Genomic DNA, 24,140 nt, shown 5'->3' with positions numbered 1-24,140 from the left:
TTTTGGTTGATCAGTGTAAATGAGGCATATTCAAAGTTGGTAATCAGGGATATGTAGTGTTAGGTGGGGAGGGTAACTATGAAGCATGTGGGTTTTTTTTTTTTTTCTCATGAACCAGTTCTAAAGGTAAGGTCCCAACTCTGAAGTAGTGACAGTATCCCTGGAGTGACTTTCTTGCAAGGTGACCATTGTGAAAAATAGCCCTTGTTAGAAGCCTATAGATTTGTTTAAAAAATTAGTCCCATTCCTTTATAATCATGGCTATTAATTGGTTGGGGTACTAAACCATTTGCTTGAGTGAAATGAAACTTCTCTCTCAGATCACTAAATATACTTTAACTGTGGAGTAATCATTCCGTTTCTTGGACTAAGATATTTTTAGATCAAGAGTAAATATTTGAATTAAGAACTCTGGTGACAGCGCCGGGAGTGTTTCAGAAAGTTAGGATGGTAATCTCATATTCAGTCTAATTTTCCCTGAATTCATGCCTCAACAGTGTGTAATGAATACACTTATGGTGGAGTCATTTTCCTTTTATGAGAAATGCAGGGCCCCATCTTCTTATTATCTTTTAAGAAAGATTTGTCTGGTTTATAGTGTCAGAAGTGGTTTTAAAAATCCAGGCAGTATTGAATTCACACAGAATGGTTCAGAAAAGCCTGGTAGTAAAATTCATAGAGAAACAATTGTTTAAAATGCAACTAGCATTGTATAGCAAAATAATGAATTTGTATTCTCTACCAGTCTCCTGTTGGATCCATATCCCCTTGTCATTGAGTTCTTAAAGGTTTCTTCCAAAAGAACTAGGCTCAGATTGATTACCCTTCATCCAAGCAATTTTGCCTATTTGCGCTAGGCCTCCTGCTAACTAGCAGGTCTCAGTGCCCTCACCAGGACACTCCCCAGATTGGCTCTAGGAGAGCTCTCATTTCTCCCTGTGTCAGGCTGCTTGCAGCTAGCATCAAACACAAGCTCACCTGTGCTCTGGAGTTTTCAGCATTTAGTCTGTTGTGGATGGAAAAGTAGATATCCAAACTCTTTAGAATTGTATCTAAAAAGAATAAAGAGCCTTTGAGTGAGGGCCTGAGGAACAAGCTCTCTGAGGAGGAAAGCTCATCAGTATGGTGAATTCTCTCAGCTGCTTGACCGCTTTGTCTTCAGTGTTCCAGTGAATTGCATTTTGATTTCATACACACGCATACAAACACACACACACACATTATATAGGTATATGTAGGTGTGTATACAACCCTATTATACTCTCTATAATATGTATGTCTCTAACATACATATCTCTTGTGTGTTTATCTAACCGCCTATCTATATCTCTGGTAATTGTCATTGTTCCCAGTGATTTAGAGGTTAAAATCTATGAAAATAAGCAGCATCTTTTGAGTACCTATTTAAGCACCCACATACCTGGAAGTCCTCAAGGTGCTTATAAATTTCCACTAGACTCTTAATTCATATGGTCAAGACAAGTGCAGTTGAGCACCAATGTAGCATATTACCTTATTACTAATTAGAAAATCACTGCCCAATTTTGTGTTTGGCATAATATAAGAATGTATTTGTTGTATATAATAGAAAATATGTATATAGTTACAATTGACATTGGTTGTTGGTAAAATGGGATTACTGGAATAGCGCTTAAACAAAACAAATAGTACTGACCTATTAGAAAAACTAATGGATTATAGTTGCAGATAATAAAGAAAAGTAATGGATTATAGTTGCAGATAATCGTTTTGGGGACACTGCTGGTTGAAATTCATCCTGAGGCTTATTTACAGTTGACACAATTAGAGCTTTTGAGAATTCAGCAGCTTTGATTTATTTGCAGGGGTTCATATAGCACTTGAGTCGGGGCGAGGTGAGGCACAGAGTTGGGTAGGGGACTTACTGCTTTACATTTAAGTTCTATGGAATTTCACATTTCTATTTTGGGGAAGAAAGAATTGTCTCTAGAGAGAGAGCATCAGGTTCTTTAACAAGATTTAATAAATTTGGGTCCCTGTATCGATCAAACTTCATACTAGATCAGATAACAAAAAATTGAATATGGCTTTGCACTACAGGCTATTTTATTTTCTATGCTGCCAATGAACTAAGTTTCTATAATTTTGCTTTCACTACTTGAAATTTTAATTTATCCATCAGATGTTTATTGATACCTACTGTGTATTCAGTACTTTACTGGCCACTTGGGATCCATCAGTGAAAAGATAAGTAACTCATGTAGTATGTTAGGAGATGATTAGTGCACAATTCATTTATGAATGACCCATAAAAGAATAAGTTGATAAATTAGATTTCATGAAAATTAAAAACTTCTGCACTTTGAAAACATTATTAAGAAAATGAAAAGGTAAGTCACAGACTGTAAGAAAATATTTGCAAAGAATATATCTGATAAAGAACTTATATCCAGAAAATACAAAGAACTTCGAAAACTCAATAATATACACCATATTATTTAAATGGGTAAAGATTTGATCAGGCACTTCACTAAAAAAAAAAAAAAAAAAAAGAAAAAGATGGTATATGAGCACGTGAAATGATGCTCAATATCAATAGTTGTTAGAGGAAGGCAAATTAAAACCATGAGACACTATTACACATCCTTTAGAATGACTGACATTTAAAAGACTGAGCATAGCAAGATTTTTGAGGATATGGAGAAACTGGAAGCCTCATAAGTTGCTGGCAGTAAAGTAAAATGGTACAGCCACTTTGGAGACAGTCTGACAGTTTTTAAAAAGTTAAATGTATATTTACCATGTTATCCAGCCATTTCATGCCTACATGTTTACACAAGAGAAATGAAAGTTTTTGTTTTTGTTTTTGTTTTTGTTTTTGTTTTTTTTGAGACAGGGGCTTGCTCTGTCAACCAGCCTGGAGTGCAGTGGCATGATCATAGCTCACTGTAACCTGAAACTCCTGGGCTCAAGTGATCCTCCTGCCTCAGCCTTCCCAGTTGCTGGGACTGTAGGTATGCACCACCACTCTCAGCTAATATATATATATATATATTTACTCCAGTAATTTTCTTATGCAACCATAGATCTATTTTCTGTCATGACACAGTAGCTTACATTTCCTAGAATTTTGTAAAAATTTGAATTCTATTATAAAAATAGAATCTTCTGTACTTGTTTTGTCCTTCTTTGACTCAGTATATTGATTTTGAGATCCATTTATGTCATAGCATGTATCAATAATTCACCATTTTTATTGCTGTGTAGTATTCCACTGTATAGATATACTGTAATTTGTTTATTCATTCACTTAAGGATGGGCATTTAGACCGTTTATAATTTTTAGCAATACAAATAAAGTAGCGATGAGCATTTGTGCACAAGTCTTTATAAAAATGTGGCCACACGCGGTGGCTCACGCCTGTCATCCCAGCACTTTGGGAGGCCGAGGGGGTGGATCACCTGAGGTTAGGAGTTCAAGACTAGCCTGGCTAACATGGTGAAACCCTGTCTCTACTCAAAATACAAAAAAAAATTAGCCGGGTGTGATGGCAGGCACCTGTAGTCCCAGCTACTCAGGAGGCTTAGGCAGGAGAATCACTTGAACCTGGGAGGCAGAGGTTGCAGTGAGCCAAGATTGTGCCACTGCACTCCAGCCTGGGTGACAGAGTGAGACTCCATCTCAAAAAATATATATATATATATGCTTGGCTGGCCATGGGGCTTATGCCTGTAATCCCAGTGCTTTAGGAGGCTGAGGTGGGAGGATCACTTGAGGCCAGGAATTCGAGGCCAACCTGGGCAACACAGTGAAACACCATGTGTAAAATATATGTATACGTGTATATATATTCAAGGTAGAATAAATAGATGCTTTGGAGCCAACTGACCAGAATGAAGACCTAGCTCGCCATTTACTGGCTTGAAATCTTGGGCAGATTTGCATAATTTTGCAGATGATTTTTCTCTACTGTATAATGGAGATAATATAACTTAGAGTCCTGAAAAATAAATAAGACAAGGTACTTAGAGTTCTTCCCTTGCCTTCAAATCTGGACTCAGGGGGAGATAGATTAAGGGCCTGCCTACATGGTATGAGTTGAGATAGGTGAGAGTAATGTTCTCTCTTATACTTGGATAGTACTTGTATTAGTCTGTTTTGACACTGCTATAAAGAACTACCTGAGACTGGGCAATTTATAAAGAAAAGAGGCTTAATTGACTCACAGTTCTGCACAGCTGGGGAGGCCTCAGGAAACATACAATCACGGCAGAAGGTGAAGGGGAAGCAAGGCACGTCTCACATGGTGGCAGGAGGACAGAAAAAGAGAGAGAGAGAAGAGAGAGACTGCCAAATACTTTTAAAGCATCAGATCTTATGAGAACTCACTCACTATCACAGAAAAGCATGGGGAAAATCGCCCCCCCTGCTCCAATCACCTTCTACCAGGTCCCTGGGATTACAATTCAAGGTAAGATTTGGTTGGGGACGCAGAGCCAAACCATATCAGTACTAGTACAGGAATTCCACAGTTTGAGGAGATTCATTCTTTTTGGATCAAATGTTGCAAATTCTGGGATTTATTTTTCGAAAAATACAAGAGGATGGCACACTAACCTATATGTTTCCATTACAATTTTCTAAATTCGTTGATTGAATCAGTTTTTCTCCTTGCAACAGTGGCCAAGACAGTCAACTTCAACCATTTTTTAGATCTTATTTGAAATATTACTTATTCTAAGAAGTGTTCCTTAACCTCTTCAGTGTAGGTTAGGTATGCCTTTGGTGTCTCCTGGTTCTACACTCCTCTTTCTTAACTCTTAGTGCATTGGTTCTTATGTCTGCCATTTTACTACTGTGTAAGCTCCGTGAAGGTAGAGACTTGGTGTGGCTTGTTAATTTCCATATCCACAAATTATCTTAATAACCAATTATTGAGTAAATGAACAAAAGTTTTTAAAGAAGGGGTAAGGTAGAGATGAGGGAGGTTGGAAGCTCTAAGAAACAGTTCTCCCACTCTCGAGTTTTGCCTCAGGTTAGCCCTTCTGTCCTTTCATCAGTTCCAGATGGAGAAAATTTTTAATATAATACGATGCAAAAAAACCTTCACCCCTCTAAAATGACACCTAGGCAACAGTCCAGGCTAACAACAAAGAAGAAGCTATAAGGAGCTAATCTTTGGGAGCAGAGTAATGGTATGGAAAGAAAACTAATCTGGAAATAAAGAGATCCATGACCTCAAGCCTAACCTCTTGAAACTTAGATTATTTTTATCTTCAAGAAGTCCTGTTGCCCACCCTGCTTATCTTATAATTTTGTTTGAGAGTCAAAAGAGAGAAGAGTAGTGTGAGCCCTGAATTGCTGTAGAAAGTAAGAACTTATTATGAAGGGGGTTGTATAAAGTCTCATTAGAGGCAGCCTTGCTAGTCTTACTTAACCTTTGCAGTACTAAAGTTGATGTTCTCTGAATTCTCTCTTACGCTCTCTCCTCACTTTGGGCAGTCCTCCCAGGCAATCTCATTTTCTCCCATAGGTTTCATTAGCATCTGCATCTGAATGACCGCCACATATTTCTCCAGCTCAGGCTTCTCTCTGAGCACCGCCTTCCCTTCTAGACCTCTTCTCTTGGATGACTCACAGACATCTCATACTCAACATGTTCTAAACTCACCTCTTTGCCCCAAACATGCTCTCACCTCCAGTATTGCTACGTAATTGCCGACATTAGAAACTTGACATTACCTTTTCCACATCCTGTACTGTTCCACATGCAGTCAATCACCTGGTACTTTTGACCTTCCTCCTAAGAATGTCCTTAATCTGTTCAATCTTCTTCATATCAGAACTACTACTCTAATCCAGGTTACCATCTTATCTCACCTAAATTATTGCAATAGTATTCTGACTTCCTTAATATTACTCTTCCAACCTGGCTCCTGTCTCATTTTCTAGACTGATTCATGCCGCTTTCCCCCTAGCATTCTATGCTCCAATCATACTAAACGTGTTTTCATGCGTTCGGTGCACCATGCTCACTCTCATTTCTGGTCTTTGCATATGTTCTACTCTTTGTTTTGAATACTCTTCATTACTCTTTTCTTCCCCCATCTGCTCACCTCCACTGACATAAAACCAATCTTGCAAGTCTCAATTTAAAGCTTATTTTCTATGGAATGCCTTCCCTGATTCCCTAATTATAATTGCCTTACATTGCATTCCTGTAATGTGCACTTTATTATCATTGATTGTTTTGCCTAAATCATCCTTAAGGTAGGGAGTAGTATGTCTTATTCAAGGCTGCATCTTTAGTGCCTAACACAATGCCTGACATTGACTAGGCATTTAATGCTTGTTGAGTGAGTGAATAAAAAATAAATTACAATAGCTACAAATGATATTATAGCTAATTTATTACATATTTTACTTTTTAAAATTTTTAATTTTTTTTTCAAAAGTTTGTCCCTAGAAAAGTAAGAAAGATCAGTTCTTGAAAATTTATTTTACTTTTGTTTATGCATTGTGAATAGCTCTCACTAGAGCCTCAATTTAGTATTAAGGAGTTATTCCAGAATAAGAAATACCTAAACTGCATGATTCCTATATTCTTCCTCTGTAAAATTATTGTGAGAACTACTTTTTTTGTCTGTTTTAATGTCAGGGATAGGAAGGTATCAATGGTGGGTATGAATTTGACTACTCTGTCCTAGAAATTATTATGCCCTTGTCAATTTTCTGAGACTAACATTTAGGAGAATTCTGTGATCACAATTTTGACTCTATATCTGACTTAAGCTCAAGCTAGACACAAACATTTTCTACTTATACTCTGGCTTTTTCATTAGTTCTCTATTAGAAACTATGGGAGATATTACAGATGAGACAGTAAAAGAACAGACTGAATATGGTTCCACTGACAACCAGGAAAGTTATTTGAAATGACATGAATAGTCAGGTTGTAATAAAGGTTTGTTGAAACATTTGGCATTGTACAACTAGTTTCCACATTAATCAATCCCATATGCTCTAATTAATACCTTGCTAAAACGTATGTTGATTTTCAAGAAAAACAACAGTTTTTAATGTCTGTAGACATGTTGCACATGCGTGAATTTATCATTAACAAGTTAATTGAGTACTGAATTGAGCAGAAATAACATATCACACAGCGACTCTACAAGGGAGACTTACCATCATTTTACTAAAGAAGAACCTGAAGATAGAGGTATAAAGTAACTTGTTCAAAGACACACAATTAGTATAGAGAAACCCCAGGTCTAAACCTAAATCTGTCTCACTCAAAATATTCTTTTTACTACATTGCATTACCTCTCTGGAAAACATAGTTACTTGTTCTGGGTGTATTAATTTACTAGGGTTTCCATTAGAAATTAGCACAAATTTGATGGCCTAAAACAGCTTAAATTTAGTCTTTCCCAGAATTGGAAGCCAGAAGTCTGAAATCAAGGTGTTGGCAGGGCTATACTTTCTCAGAAGACTCTAAGTAAGGGGGAATCATTCCTTGCTTTTCCAGCTTCTGGTGGCTCCAGAGGTTCCTTGGCTTGTGGCTATGTAACTCCAGTTTGTGCCTCTGTCTTCACATGGCCTTCTGCTCTCTCTGTCTTCTCCTCTGTCTCTTATAAGAAAATGTTATTGGATTTACGGCTCCCCTGGGCAATCCAGGATTACCTCATCTAGAAATCCTTAACCTCATTACATCTGCACAGATCCTTTTTCCAAATAAGGTCACATTCTCAGGTTTCAGGGGTTGGAATGTGGGCATTTCTTTTGGAAGGTCACCATTAGATCCACCACACTGGATATTGCAGAAATTGTTTTGAGAGATTCCTCTGTTATAGATATATCTGAGATTTCCTTTCTTTCTCTCTCTCTCTCTTTCTTTCTTTCTCTTTCTTTCTTTCTTACTTTCTTTCTTTCTTTCTTTCTTTCTTTCTTTCTTTCTTTCTTTCTTTTCTCTCTTTCTTTCTCTCTTTCTCTCTTTCTTTCTTTCTTTCAGACAGGCTCTCACTCTGTCACCCAGGCTGCAGGCTGGAGTGCAGTGGTGTGATCTCAGCTCACTGCAGCCTTGACCTCCTGCACGCAAGTGATCCTCCCACTTCAGCCTCCCAAGTAGCTGGGACCATAGGCGCACACCAACACACCAAGCACAGTTTTGTATTTTTTGTTGAAATGGGATTTTGGCACATTGCCAAAGCTTGTCTCGAACTCTTGAGCTCAAACAATCTGCCCACTTTGGCCTCCCAAAGTGCTGGGATTATAGGCATGAGCTATCGAGGCAAGCCTATCTTTGAACTATTTAATGGTCAAAGTTTTGCTAATGTATATACAGGGAGGAAAATGGCTGGTTCATGCTGATTCTCCATCAGGGCTATCAGTAAAAGAGTGAGTGACACTGTAATTAATAGAACAGGAATGATAACATCTTATAGGGGTGCTATTCATGCTTTTGGAATGGCTTCTTTAAATCTGGGATGCATCTACCCCATTTGGTTGTAAATGGAAACATCAGTAAATAAGTTTAAAGACATCCTTGTTTGCCTCTCTGATGGCAAACTCCAATCCATACATCCACTACAGTCTATTTTGGTATATCTTCTATGAATTTCTCCAACTTCTTACTTAAGTTTTGCTACCTTCCAAGGCAGGCATTAAAAAAAAAATGGAATAGTGCTTTATTACCTGACCCTATTTGTACTTTTCTGAATATGAAGTTTGACCTCTAGTATTACTATTCTAGGATTTCATGAATAATTCTATGATTATCCTCTGCCTAAATTTCATAACCCCATTACATATTAGATCAGGGTTCAGTGCCCTGTCTTTTTTTAACTTTTCAGAGACCTTCTCCCCCAGTCACACCATGGATCTTCCAATTCCAGAGCTCTACACATCTCTCTCCATTTAGGCCCTCATGATTGTGGAGATTGCAAATGCATCATTATGTCCATTCGAAGATGTCAAAACTTTATATAAATATATGGAAAGCTTTCTAGCCTGTTTTCAGTACACTTGATGAGTTCCAAAATTTTGTTAGTCTTTTTGGTTACAGGCTCATATTTAAGCTAATATAATTAGGAAAAAATTGAAAGTGGTTCATACATTCTTTTTTGAGTTATACCTGATACATCAAATACCATCATCATAAAAAAGTGATTTGTGTTATTTTCCCCAAAATTGCTCCCCTTGCATTTGTACTTACTAAGAATAAATAATAGCTAACATCTATTCACTGCCTTTGATTCACGAGGCCCTCACGAATTGCCTCATTAGGTCTCCGACAGTATGGTACAACTATTGTTTATATTTTACAGATGAAGAAACTGAGGCTATACTGCTACTTTCTGCTTATACATCCTAATGAAACCTTCCTACTGGGGTGATCTCTTTTGGTTTGAATTCACTACTTGAGTGAGATTTTATTCACTACTATTTCTTGATCATTGGCAAAATGTCCAATGGAACTAATTCATGAGAGAGTCATTTTTTAAATTGATTTGTTTACTGAAAGCCAGAAATTATTCTGAACACTAAGAATGTACTGGTAAGCAATTGTAGTAGGCAACTTCTAAGATGGCCCCACATGATCTCCACATCCTCTATTTTCACCTGCTTGTCTAATTTCTTCTCCTTTAGTATTGGCTGGACTTAGTGACTCATTTCTAGTAAAGGACAGAAGTGATAGGATGTCACTTCCAAGGTTAAGTTTTTAAAAAGCTTGTGTTTTTTCTCTTGAGTCCCTCTGTCACTCTCTCCTGGATTGCTCTCTCTGAGAAAAAGCAAAATCCAAGTCATGAAGTAGCCCTGTGTGAAGACCCCTGTGTGAAGACCTTCATGTGTGAAGACCCCCACATGGCAAGTCTCCTCCTCTTCAGTCGAGAGTTCAGATGAAACCACAGCTCTAGCTGACAGTTTGATCACAACCTCATGAGAAACTTTGACCCAGAGGCACCTACCTATACTGAGCCCAGATTCTTGACCCACAGAAACTGTGGAATCGTGTTCGCTTTTTTAAGTTACTAAGTTTGGGAGTAAGTTGTTATGCTGTAATAGATAACGAACACATCCAAGAACCTCATCCTCATGGAATTTATACTGTAATAGAGATTATGAACATACACGTACATGTGCATACTCACATACATACAGGATGTACATAAGGAAGATACTAGTAATTAGTTCTAAGAGAAAAGTAAAGCAGGGTAAAATGAATTGGGGATGCTTTGGCTATCTTGACCACACAAGGAAAGACCTTTCTGTGGAGATAATATTTGAGCTACGAGTGAAGAAATCAGCCACGCAGAGATGTAGGGACAGAGAAGTCTGGGCAGAGGCAATATAGCTAGACCAGGGCTAATAGGAATAAGATTGGCTTGTTTGAGAGACAGAATAGGCAAAGAAGCACTGTGAACAAAGGAAAAACCTTAGAAGATGAGGACAGAAAGGTGGTCATGAACAGATAATGGAGAGACTTACTGGTCATGGTTTTGAATTTTAATTTCTTCTTATTGCACTGTACGTAACTTGTAGAATTTTAGCACAGGAATGATATCATCTTTCCTGCGTTTCAAGAATTCTAGCTTCTGTTTATGTAATGGATTATAAGGTGCAACAGTGGAAGCAGAGAAATCAATTAGGAGACCAGATAAGAGATAATTGTGATTTTTGTTGGTGATAGCAGAGATAGTGAGAAATGGTTGGGTTTCAGATGTACTTTTATGTTTAGGTTAATGCGGCTTATTGATGGATTAGATGTGGTGGGTGAGGCAAAAAGAGTTGCTGATGTTTGGCCTGATCAACTGGCAGGGTAGATGGTGGCACCTTTCACTGAGACAAGAGAAGTACAGTTAGATTAGAGGAGGAAGTGGCAACATGGATAATATGGAATCCAGAGTTTTGTTTGGGGCATAAGTTAGTTTACAGTATGTAGAACTAACAAGAAAGGTGCTCATTATTGCTATTCTATGTTTAAGCCAGTTCTTGCTTTGGAAAACCATTTCCAACATCTTGTAGGATCTTGTTTCCATATACTTCCATTTTTTTAAATCTTTGTGGTGGAATTTTTTCAGAGGCTATTTGAGAATTTGTAAGTAATATATACTGACTCCCACTTTTCAATATAGCAAGTTAATCAGACAAAATGTCTCTTATAAAATGCTAGAAAATCCACTGAGGAAAATAATCAGTGTAGTATTTTGATTATAATTTATTAAAACACAAATATCAAATACAAGGTAACCTTTGGCCTTTCCTTGAGTCAGACTTTGTTATAGCTTCTAATCATGTCTTGCCCTATTCATTAGTAGCTCATTCATTTCCCTTGTGCCAACTCACTCACCTTAAAATTTAAGTTTTAGCAGCTTTGCTGTAAGTCCTATAAGTGCAGTGGGGCATTTGAGTGGATCATTGTTTCCCTTCTTCTAGAAACTCTGTAGTGAGAATAAGTAGTAAGAATAATTGTGGCTACATAGGTGCATTTGTTCCCTAAGACAAAGTGATCAGAGAACTCCAGGGGAAATGCTATTAATACCAATATTGTTTTGTAATGAAAGGGTTAACAGCTGTCAAACTCAATGTCTTAAAGATTAAAAAAAAAAGAAAAAAAATGTCATCTAGGCTGGGCAAACATCAGTGCCTGGCATGAGGAATTAGCAAAAAGGTCTTTAGGTATCTATGGACTACCAAATATGCATGATTCTCTAGTCCACTAGAAAATTTAGAACTGATTCTCAGATACTAAAATATGAAACCGAGGGGCTTATACTTGATCTGCTAATTCTGAACCAATGTATTGCAACTACTGTGCATTTTGAGATACTAGTATGAACTGGCATATTATAAAATTAAATTGTATTGTATAGTTCATTGTATTGTTCCATCACATTTTGATATCCTCACTTTAAATAATTCATGGGAAGAAATGATCACTTCATAATGCCACAAACTCACAGCAGGCAAAACTAATTTTACACAATATGAAAACAGATTTTATTTATTTAAAAGGAATATTAAAAAAAACACAACAACTTTTTTGACACCAGCTGCTGGGAAATAAATAGAATACTTTATGACCAAAAAAAATCCAAATCTATAAAAGCTCTTCCTGGGAGATCAGGTTGAGAATTGTAAAGATACATTTAAATGCCCTGGTCAATGCTATAAGCCTTATTTTGAGGGAAAAAGAACTCTCCCGTCTGCTTACTCTCTGTGAGGATAAAGCGATACTGGGAGAAAACTGACTTTACAAAAGCCCTCCTGAAACCTACAACATAATGCCAACGAAGTGGCAAGCTTTAGGTGTCACTTCAGAGACCCCCTATTAGTATAAATAACATCAGTGGGTAAACAGTAGCTGGTGTCCTTAAATACAAAGTAGAAATTATTGTTTAGCTTTGTCCAAACCAGACCTTGATAAGAAGTGGAAAAGGGTATTTTGGGGTGACCACAACAACTTTCCTTTCACTGTGGCTTTAAGAATGGAATAAGAAAATACGATGAAAATATAATGAAACTATTTTCTTTGGGAGAGTTTATTAGATGAACATTTTAATACAAATATAACGTATTTTTAATACCAAAGATAAAAAAAATCCGGGCTTTCTTTTCAATGTGATAACAACTCCATATCTAACTCAATCAGACACTTGCTTCAGACAAAGAACGGGACTCCTGCCATGGGCGGGTCTGGGTTTAATCTCAGGAGCGTGAGGGTCCAGGCATCCAGATAGTTTGCAGCCCTCTTCCCTGAGGCTTCAGGGAGAGAGAGAACAAGGGTGGAAAGGGGCAAGGATTGGAGCGAAGGAGCTAAGAGATGGATGGAAAAGAGAAAAAAGAACAGTCTAAAATAAAATATTTTAGCACCAAAGCAATGAAAATACATTCTGTGGATAATATAAATGCTATTTATTGAATTTTTACTTTTCAAAAATGTTTAACTTAAAAATTCTTGCTGACAGTGGGAATGTAAGTCTAAGACTAAGAGACTAACTTACCAGATGAAGTTTATTATTGTCTGATAACAGCTGAATTCCGGTCTTCTTTGTGTACTGTAAAATGAGGCAGATTTGTGTATCTGTAATGTCATAGGCACTGTTGGAAGGGCTTGTCTCTGGTTTTGTCATAAGTTTCCTACTTGAGCAGTTATAAGTCATGAATTAGAAATTCATTTTAGATTTTGAATAGTTACAAATTTGGAAGGATCTAAATTAGGCTCTATTATTCTTTAACTTTTTAAGATATAAAATATCAATACAGTGTAGCAGAGATTTAAAATTTTTAATAGGTATTACCAAACTTTTTCATAGCATTGGTCTTTTCAGTAGCTATTTGTATTTTCTAAGGCAAGAGCAATATACACAGAAAATGGGTTTTCTTTGTCCTTACTATATCAGTGCAATCTAATACGTACATTAGTTAGTGAGATTGCTTTGGGAAAAATAGAAAGAACATCGAGATTCTAAAACAGGATGTCTATGTTCAAAGTCTGGCTGAATTTCACTTACTACTTGTTGAACTTGTACAACTTATTTTAACCTTTCCTTGCCTTATTTTTAAAATTTTGCAAAATGGTGTTGATATTACCTATCTATAAGACCCTCGGCCAGGTACAGTGGCTCATGCCTGTAATCACAGTACTTGGGAGACCAAGGAGAGGATTGCTTGAGCTCAGAAGTTTAAGACCAGTCTGGCAACATAGTGAGAACCTGTATCTCAAAAAAAAAAAAAAATTAGCTAGGTGTAGTGGTATGCATCTGTGGTCCCAGCTACTCAGAAGGCTGGGGCAGGAGGATTACTTGAGTCCAGGAGGTAGAGATTGTAGTGTACCAAGATCACACCATTGCACTCCAGCCTAGGTAATAGAGTGAAACCATATCTAAAAAAAAAAAAAACAATAAAAAAAATTCTCTTGTTACTCAGTGAAATAATGGAAAAGTTTCTGGGATAAGCTTAGAGAGCCATAAAAATGTTGATTTAATCCTATTAATAAATAGTATATAAGTTATGTTCTTCAAAGGCATTTGTATTTTAAAGTATTTAAAGTATTGCAGTTGTATTGTTGCATTTTAAGGGATGACTGTACAGATGCTATGTAATATGTTTAAAAGTTACTCTCTTTCTTCTGAGTGGTTTGCTGTAATACAACCAGAGTTATAATGCAAACATTTACCAAAACAACGCTGGTATGGCAATGATAGTATTGGGCAACCTGAGTTGTACTGTAATAACTTTTCAATAAATCAATATATGTGAACCAGACTATTTTCTTATGTATAGAAGAGATATGTTATTTTAGAATGCTATTTAAAATATAAGAAATGAATCAAAAACTTCCAAAATTTTAATTTCTTTGATTTTTCTAGGATTTCTACCTTCTAGAATATAAAGCTCTTATTCTTTTTACTGAAATCTTAGCTTTACTTCAGTATCAAGCTGCTTCATAATGCAAGGGCTAACAGTTAAAATGAGAGTTAAATATCATTTAAACAGAATTATTTAACGGCCATGTTACTGTTATGAAATTGTACATGTTCCAAAATAAGTCTAGTCACCTTCACACCTACTTAGACTGATTCCATAAGTCAATCATCAAACACAAAATTTTGGCCTAAAATACTCGTTAATTTTTATGTACTAACAGGAATGTTCACGTCTAAGCAGGAGAAGCCAGGTTCATTCAATTCACAAATTTAGTATCTAAGATTTGAAATATCATAGCTTTTTGTGCATTTAAAAAAATTAGACTTACATATTGACTTTGAGCCTAGAGAATTTTAGAAATAGAAAATATAACGTTTCATAGCTTTTAGATTTACAAGGACATCATTTTTATTTATAGAATAATGCATTGTGCTTAATTACAAAATATCAAAGTTTTTGTCATTAGTGAATTTAGAATGGCTGTTCCCTTGTTCCCTTGTGGAATTTACTTTGTTAGAATAGATTGCCACATTCTTTGAAGACAATTGCCTTGATATTGATACCAGTCACCATGCCTTCACTAGATCTGGGGATGGACACTAAAGTATACGAGGAGTACTGGCATACTAAGTCATAATAGAATTAGCTAAATGTTATATATATCAAAGAATGAGGTGATTTTGGTAGGTAAAAGGTAGTCCAACCTGCACTCTTGTTGAAAAAAAATGACTGTTGTATCAACCTGGCATTCCATCCAAACCTGAATTTGAGTTTATCCAAAGAGCTGCACTGAAATTCAGCAAGATAGCATGGACTGGGCCAGGTGTTGCAGACAGAGGACAGGATTTTACTGGCTTGGCAGAGTAGGACTTTAGGTTATTTCCTCCAAAGTGACATTAAATTCCTCTCTGTGCTATCACAACACTTTTTGTTTTTTCAGACCTGTCTATAGACTCTCAGAGGCTTATTCTGTTTCGTGAAAACAATGCAGATAAGCTGATTGAAATGTCAACAGATATAAACATGCAGATAAAATGTTAGTATGTAATGGTAGTTTTCAGACATAATGAGTAATGAAATTTAAGCAGGGTCCAGGTGGAATAGGATCCTAGAGTCCTAGAATAAAAACATATCATTTTAGAGGCAGAGGTACAGTCTCATTCCTCTGTTTAAAAAGATGAGGTAGATAAAGTCCAAGATCTTTCAGTTGGAGTGTTCGAAAGAGTTGGGACTAGAAGCACATCTCTGCTCTCCAGTCAAGTGCCTTTTCTAGTTGAGCTTGACTTCTTTATATCTGGATAATAAAATCAATCTCATACAATGATATAGGTCATATTTTTCCAAGGCAGCTAAGTATTCATTCACTCCTATACCATCAATAATAATGGCAAACATTTATATAAAGCTTACAACCTAGGCAGTACCCTAATTGCTGCCTAGCAGGCTGTAAGCACTATATGAATATTGCTGTATGAATGTTGCCTGACGTGAAGTTAGACACTGTAGAGTAATTTTCCTTATATTGCCTTTTGCTTAATATTGCCCCTCTTTTAAATCTTCATAAGAGCCACATAGGTGCTGTTGTCCTCATTTCATAGTTGAAGGAGGAAACTGAAGCGCAGAGACCTTAAATATATTCACCAAGGAAATCGAGCCATTAATTGGTAAAGCCTGGATTTGAACCCAGGCAGTCTGGGTTTCTGAGCTTGTGCCCTTATCCGCTATGCTGTGTATTGTTCCAATAATTTTTAGTTGCATAAAATGCTTAGAAATACCATTTATAAGTTCTCTGTGCTCCAGAAGAACCAGTTTCAAGAAAGAATAAAATATATGTAAATAGCAGACAAACCCATTATATTTAAAATATATATATTTATATAAAAAAATACTAAAAAAAGAGAAAGAAACCATAAGAGAAATATGATAGGTATGGGGAGAAGGGATTTTAATTGTTCTCAATGAGTATAGAGCAAAGTTAGATCCAATAATTAGGAATTACAGGAGATAAATCCAGGCTTAATATGGCAGTGCAGTGACCAGAATAGGCAACCTTGTTAGTGAGCCCCCTATCTTTGTGTATTCAGGCTGTGTGACTGGTCCCTATTGCTATAGACAGGATTGCTGTACTGGAATAGTACATTTGGAGCGCAATTATGCTCAGTTAGGTCAGAGGTAAGAGACGTCATTAAATTTCATCTGAAATTATATTGTAAAATATGTAAGGGCAAGAGCTCCAGACAGATCTGACTTTGAATCCTGGCACAATCACTTATTTGCTGCAAGAATTTAGTCAAGTTACTCAACTCTAACTTCTCTGAGTCCCAGTTTCCTCATCCATGATTGGGATAATTGTACTAATCTCCTAGAGTTGTGGTGAGGGGGAGTAAATGAGATCATTATCTAAAATGCCTAGCACTGTGCCAGGCACATAATAAGTGCTCAGGGTATATTAAATTTTTCAGGAGTGAGAGACTCATTAATTTTTCAAAAATGAACTACAGTGCTAATTATTCTCTTATTTGGGAAAGGAAGCTTGGCTTAGCAGGTAATAGGACTTTATGCTCACCAAGCTCTCATTGCCTTTGGATAAGGAACCATGAACCCTGGATAATGAAAAGTCCTTGTAAAGGAAGCTTTGTAAATCACCTTATTTAAAATGCAATAGAGCAGCTTATGATTTAAAAGCATCCTGTGGTGAATCCTTTTAAAATGTGAATAATCACCCCCTAATTTGTCTGTTTGGTAAGTTCAGAATTTGGCTTATTGTGTCTTCTTAAAGCAAAGAGTACACCTGCACTCTTATTTCAGTATTTTCATGCTGGGCTGACTTTCAGAGAAATACAGGGTGCCTCTTGGATTCAGGATGGCATAGCTTAGGTAACTGATGAAACATACAAGGTCCCTAAAGTCAGTGAGAACATTAATTGTACTTTGTGATGCATACATTTTAATGAGTATGAAAACTCATAGAGATCAGTTGACCTAGACTATATCGAGGATCATTGCACATAGGAATGCTGTGTGACTTGAAGAGTTAGACAATGAAGAGTAATTTTTCTTATACTGCCTTCTTTTTCTCTGAAATTTCAAGGAAAGTCAACATGAAATTTTGACATGATACACAGATCCTTTATGAAAAACCAAACAGCACTGGAAGCCTGTGCAGTGAAAGAACACTAGATTAGGAACTGGGGACTCTGAGTAAGACCTGCCATATACTAACTGCATGGCATGGGATAGCATGCCACTTTTATTCTTTCTTTGTCTTAGTGTTCTAATTGTAAAATAATCAAGTTATACTTGCATCTCCCGTGTAACTTCTACCTAGAATCTTTAGTGAGCTGATTCATAAAACCAGGTGTGAAATTACTTTGTTTCATTCTCTCCAACAGAAAAGTTAGAACAGGAAATAGTAGAAACAGTACTTAAGAGGTTATTTTCTATTGGCAATACTTGTTACTCTGCCTTAGCTTGAACTCTCTTTTGCCTATATGAAGATTTATGAAACATTTTATTTAGCTATGATATAGAGATTAATATAAACGTGGGAAACTCAGACTAAATGTTTTCTTTTTTCCTATCAGCTGGCAAACATTGACCTGTGTTTGAAGAAACTTGAATATATTTGAGAGAAAATGACCTCTCCCACAAATTAATTAAATCTGAGACTAAAATAATTACATCTCTTCATTGATTCCCTTTATTTTCACAGTATCCATGGGAATTTTGCCAGTTCTTCATAGAGTGATTTAAGCTTATTGACAACCCACTTGGATGAAATACAGTTTGAATATATGCTGGTGACTCTGTCCTTTGCAAGTTGAATTGGGGAATAACATGCATCAGATGGGATACTTAAGGAGCCCTTTTTGAGAAGCACCATACAGTTTAAGAGCTCAGGTGACTGCTTTATAAGAGATCTGAGACCACTTTAAAGATCCCCAACTTTTCACACTGGTTGCAATCCATGCAGGATGTTGAAAGGAGCTAGAATTCATAAGTGACCAGGCTTATCTTTTTATCAAATATGCATTTAAAACACATCTTTATGCAGATTCATATATTGTAAAGGGCTACTATTCAGGACCCAAATTTCTAATTTGTCAAAAGCCTCAAGCTGATTTTAAGAGAAACTTAAACTTAATTCAATTAAGGAATAATGAAGCTGTAAGTTTAGCCAAATTGGAAGTGCCGTCAAAGACTTAGCATTCCATAGTCAACCTCAGAATTTTACTGTCTACCCTAAAGATGCTAAAACTATGGAGTTTTCAATTATGTGTGATAAGAACATCACCATGCATAATGGCTAGTAGCCATAATTCTTTACATCCTGAAAGTGAAGAAGAATTTTACTGAGTCACTCATTGCAATTCTTAAGAAAATCACTATGCATTGATATATGCCGTTGCCAATATTTTAATGTAGAAATAAATAACCTTCTTAATCTTCTAATAAACAAATAGAAACATTAAAATGTTAATCACATAACAAAACAGTTTCCATGCTTCATTTTCTCTTAAAAACATAGCAAAAATCGGAAGTATATAAAAAGCGGTTATCATTAGAAATAAACAGAATAAGTCATTAAATGTGAATTCCAGAAAGGTGAAACTGCATTTACAGAAAAAATTTCAAACATATGGTGTAGAGGTTAAAATTTAACTATATGTCATCCTGTTGGAACATGGTATAAAAATATGTATGTGCAATAAAGGGTCAAGAAATATTTATTAAGTACTTATTCGGTGCTCAATATTTGATGTCATGAGACATATGAATAATACATATATAAATAATTGAAATTTATTCTATTTGACAATCAGACTTTCTGTACAGATCTTATGGAATAATAAAAATTCTTCCAATAGATATATAAATTATGAACCTATTATAAGATTAAAATATGTTTGTAAAATATATATTTGCAAAAATAGCTTTATCAGTTAATCCCCATTTAATCTTACTTTGATGTATTAGGAAGTTTCTGTGGTTGTTTAATAGAATGTAGACTTTTGGAGACCTCTTAAGATCTCTTACCTGTCTTAAATTTGTGAAACTCACAAGTGTACTATCAGTAGAAACAAGGAAATTACACAGGAAAATAAAAAACCAGGCCCAGGGCCTGCTGGAGATATCTTTTAACTCTATATTGAAGTATTGGATATGGGATCCATGATGGAGTCCAAGTTATACTAGGCAGAATGTATTATCTAAGCAATACTTGGTTCTTATTGAAGAATTGAGAAGTCATGAAAGCCCAAGAGCACCCTCTAGTGAAATTTCTGGAGTAGGCTTAAGGGGCTTGCTCTTGACCTTAGCTCTCCCCCTCACATGACCTTTGATCTCCCAAAAGATAGCAGTTATATTTCTAGTATTTGGCTTTATCATCAAATCATTTCCAGATCACAATGAAGGTGGGCTGCTTGTCAAGTATTACTACTAGTAGATCTGCTTAAACTCTAAGACCTACTATTTCATTGTTCTCATGATTTTTGTTTTTGCTTGCAGTATCAGCCTACTGTGTTAAAATAGTTTCTGGAACTAATATAACTAACGAACTAATGGGAAGCATTACAAGTGTGTAGCTGAATTGTAGTACTTTTGTCCCGGCCTTTACCTTTCTCATGCCTCTGACTCTTGGCTTTAGTACACTATATACAGAAACTGTATTAATACCTGCAATATTCGAGGTCAGGGGTAGCAGGTGAGATTTCCAGTAGAGGTCAAAAATTACAGGAGGAGTAAAGAAGTCTTAGTATTCATGAACTTCTGAGTTTTTAGACAGATGTTTACAAAGCAAGCCTGATCTTAGCTATAAGTTAGTTAAAGCTGTGAGTATAATACTATTCATTTTGATTAGCAACTGTTACGTAATACATGAAGCAAGGCAAATTATTAATTGACTTTATAGATAGTTTGCTCTAAAATTATATGATTGGTAAGGAATTTAGAGATCTAAATCCTCCTACTTTAGGGAAAAAAAACCCTTACGCACCTAAATGTTAAGTAGCTTGCTCAATGTGACACAAATACAGCATCAGGGCTACAACATACATACCTTGTTCAATATCCTACAAGAACCTGCTTATTAAGGAGGTTTCAATATTGTTTCACAATTTTGTTCTTATTAGTTTTTTTTTATGGTTCTAATAACTTATAGACTTGTCTTCATACTTACAGGAAAAGAAAGTGTGTAACTTCCAAGGTCATCTTTTTTCTATCTCTGCTTTCATGTACCGAGGAATAAATCACTCTTGTGATTACTATTAAGATGAAGTAAAAAACATAATGCTTTGATATAAATCAAACATTAATTCTTGAAACACTGTGCCACACAGTGTTCACGTTGTGCACTGAAAAAAAGTGGAGGGACCCGTATGTCAGACTGATATTCTAGAATTACTGATAACCGCCTCTGAGATTCTGTACTTCAGAATTGTTTCTGTTTTTATTAGTACCTACTTCCTAGTGTTCATGGAAGGATTAGGTGAATGAATGCTAATAAAGCATATGGAACATTGTTGGCATTGATTAATTGTTATACTGAATGCTGATGTCTAATTTGAAAAAGGAACAAGACATTTTGGGGATTATCCCGTAGGGGTGTGAGCTATGAACTGTATTAAATTTTGTGGGGGGAGATTACAGCCTGATGATGTCTTTCTTGGGGGAAAAAAACCTCTAAGATATTCAAGTTGTTGTTTTCAATTGAAAATGAATGTATAAAAATGACAATTTGGGAAGGCATATTACATATTAGGTCAGAAGTGTATGATTCTTTCATTTCTCAATTCATTACTATACTCTCAGTCTTGGCTTTAACCTCAACCATACCACCTATGACCTTAGTATACAACCTTTCCTTCATTCATATTATTGTTGATATTCAGAAGGTGAGGTGGTTCTTTATGGCAATAAATATTGTTGATATTCAGAAGGTTAGGTGGTCGTTTATGGCAACTAAAGGCAAAATTACATAATTTTGATTTTGTTGGAAAGTTAATAATTCAGTGATAGTTTTATTCCCAGTTCTTTTCCTACTTTGCGATGCCTCAACATACAGTGTTGGTATTTAGAATCTTAAAACTAGAAAACATTAATGCTAGAAGTGATCATAGATACTGACAAATCTGATTCATTTATCTTACAGATGAAAAAATTAAGACCCCAGCAAGGAAGAAAACTGGCCAAGTTTAATTCTACATACTGACTCTCAGTGATAGGTCACGTTTCCTTATTTTTCTAAAAATAATTGACTCTGGAGAAACAATTGATTCCTTAATATTGCACTGATATGCTGAACCAATAGATTTACCAATGTAAATCAGTGTTATCTATGAATGGACAGTACACAGTATTTTAAACCTATCTATTCAGTAGTACAGTACACTGCCTTTTAATTCCTGTCGCTTTGCAATGATGCTAAAGCTCACACTGAAACTCTTAAGTGATTATCTTTAAGGATTTTCTTCTCCAGCTATGAGTCTAAACAGTCTGAGTAAAGAGGCTGCATGGTCTCCCCATGGCCCTACTAAATGTTTTTAGGAAGTGGAACCCCCTTCTGGAGTTATGAGAGAAACATCACTTCCAAAATGCCTTTAAAAGTACTCCAGCATAAACATTACACTGGAGCATTTCATTAGCTTTTTGAGAACAATAAAGAAATGTGGAGCATAATAGGCTAATATGTTTAAGTGGCCTTGGTAGAACCCTACTTAACTCAGTGGGATTTTCTGCAGCATGCAGAGGTGGAAAACCATTCCTTACATATTTATTGTGTAGGACTGCCTCCTTCTTTATTGCATGCAATTTATATCAAAGAGAAGTGACTTTCCACCTGTAATTCTAAAATCAAGCAAGTCTCAAAATACACATTTTAGAAGAATCAATATTTAGATATGATGATCAGCAACCAGCAGTGCTGACTTTTGGCACTCTGGATTTCTGTCAGTAGAGATGGTAGAGGAGCCAACTTGAATCTCAGTATTTCCTGGCCTTTTAGGACTTCAGTTTTCATCAGGGTATTAAGATCTATGAAGTATCTGAGTTCCTAAAGAAAACACGTGATGTGAATCAAACCTCATTGGTCACAAATTACAAAAATTAATTCAATTAATAAAAGTTATTCTGTTACTAGCAATAAAGCTAGCAAGAAAACTTTTCTGCAAACTATTTTGAATTAAGTAAAAATATAAGCTAATGAAAAATATAAAGTGGTAGTTTTTATGGTTTTATTAGGATTTCAAGTGAGTATACTTAGTATATTGCTATTCTTGCAATATAATATTCTGCCAGTACTCTTTAGCTCTCTGAGCTTCTATTTTCTCTGGTATAAATTGGGACTCATTAGTCTTAGGGACACTGTGATCATTGTGATTCGTTTGAGCTTTTAGGAAAAAAGGTGTAAATTAGGCCCACAATTACAATATTTTAAGCAAGTTCAAACAAACATACATGATGACAAAATGTTTCCACGTATATATTAGTTTCCTTTCTGCCGACAAGTTGTCACCAAAATTTATTGAAAAGACCGAATTCCTATTTGTGTGGCATTGAATTAATGATATTAAAAAAAGCCTCTTGAGTGACAGCTGGAGTGGCTGAAGTGGCATATTTAAAACATTATGTTTGTTTGTTTCACTTACTGTCAAACTCTGTCTTAGAAATACTATCAACTGGTTATATTGATAGATAGAAGCTGACTTTTAGTTTCAGGATATGTTTTGTATCAAAGTTTCTCTTCATTGGTTTTTGGGATCTATATGCAAAATAACATATAAACACAAATGTAAAACCCAGCTGTAATTGTTTCTTAGCATTTGGTGACATCATAAATTCCTTAAGATTTATGCTCATGTTGTATTGTAAATATCACCAGAACCACTTAGTATGAGGGTGAAAATGCTAAACAAAACTTATTGAAAATAATGCATATACTTATTTTTCACTTTGAGGAGCGTTTCCTAGCTACCCTATTTACCCCAGTGGAATTTCACAAAAATGTCCCTGGCACTCAAAGTTTGTCTAACAATGAATCAAGTGGGCTTATTTTAAAATTCACCCCTAAATATGTTTGCTGGTTTTGAAATTCTGATTTTGTGCTTATGTAATTCAAAAACAGCTTTGGTTTAAAAACAAAATTTGGCAAAAATACTAGTGCATTATGTGTTTTAATCACGTATGGTGTTTTGAAAAAAATAGACTCAAAATTGACAAAATTGTTTTATTGGCACTACAGTTCAAATGCATGGATTTTCTTCCTCACAAGTTGCATAAAATAAAAATAAAATCAGCAGATATTTCTTAAGTGAGTAGTATGTGAACTTAATTGATTTTTATAATATATAGTACAACAACTGCACTACAGGCATAAATTTTCACGCTATGTTTTTGCATCCTTTATTTTACAGATTTCGTTATGTTTTATTTTATGGTCAAGTCTATAGTGTGCTTTAGCGTAAATTTTAAAATGCATGGAGCGCTCAAAAAAGTTTCTTCTAGTGATATGGATAGTACATAAAATCTAGTATCAATGGCCCAGTGTTTCTCTTTCATAGAGTTGTTTGATTTTTTCTTATATTCTTATAAGTCCTTTCTTTGGAAAATATATGAACTTAGAAACAGAAGTTTCCCTGGCTCATATTATGCCCATGAGACAGTGATAATGCTGAAGTCCTTTTCATAATCAGGACCTTTATAGAGATTGTCCAGGTATTCTTAGCCAAAA

The 24,140-nt window shown here is 35.6% G+C and overlaps 1 protein-coding gene across 4 annotated transcripts in view; it reads left to right on the top strand.

The window, feature by feature from the left end:
- ZBTB20 (zinc finger and BTB domain containing 20) overlaps window positions 1–24,140 on the top strand; it is an 838,685-nt gene that overhangs the window by 305,655 nt on the left and 508,890 nt on the right. The window lies entirely within an intron of this gene.

Source organism: Pongo pygmaeus, chromosome 2 (genome assembly GCF_028885625.2).
Source record: "Pongo pygmaeus isolate AG05252 chromosome 2, NHGRI_mPonPyg2-v2.0_pri, whole genome shotgun sequence".
NCBI classification, from domain to species: Eukaryota; Metazoa; Chordata; class Mammalia; order Primates; family Hominidae; genus Pongo; species Pongo pygmaeus.
The sequence above is the reverse complement of the archived record's forward strand: the minus strand, read 5'-3'. Positions and strand labels throughout refer to the sequence as shown.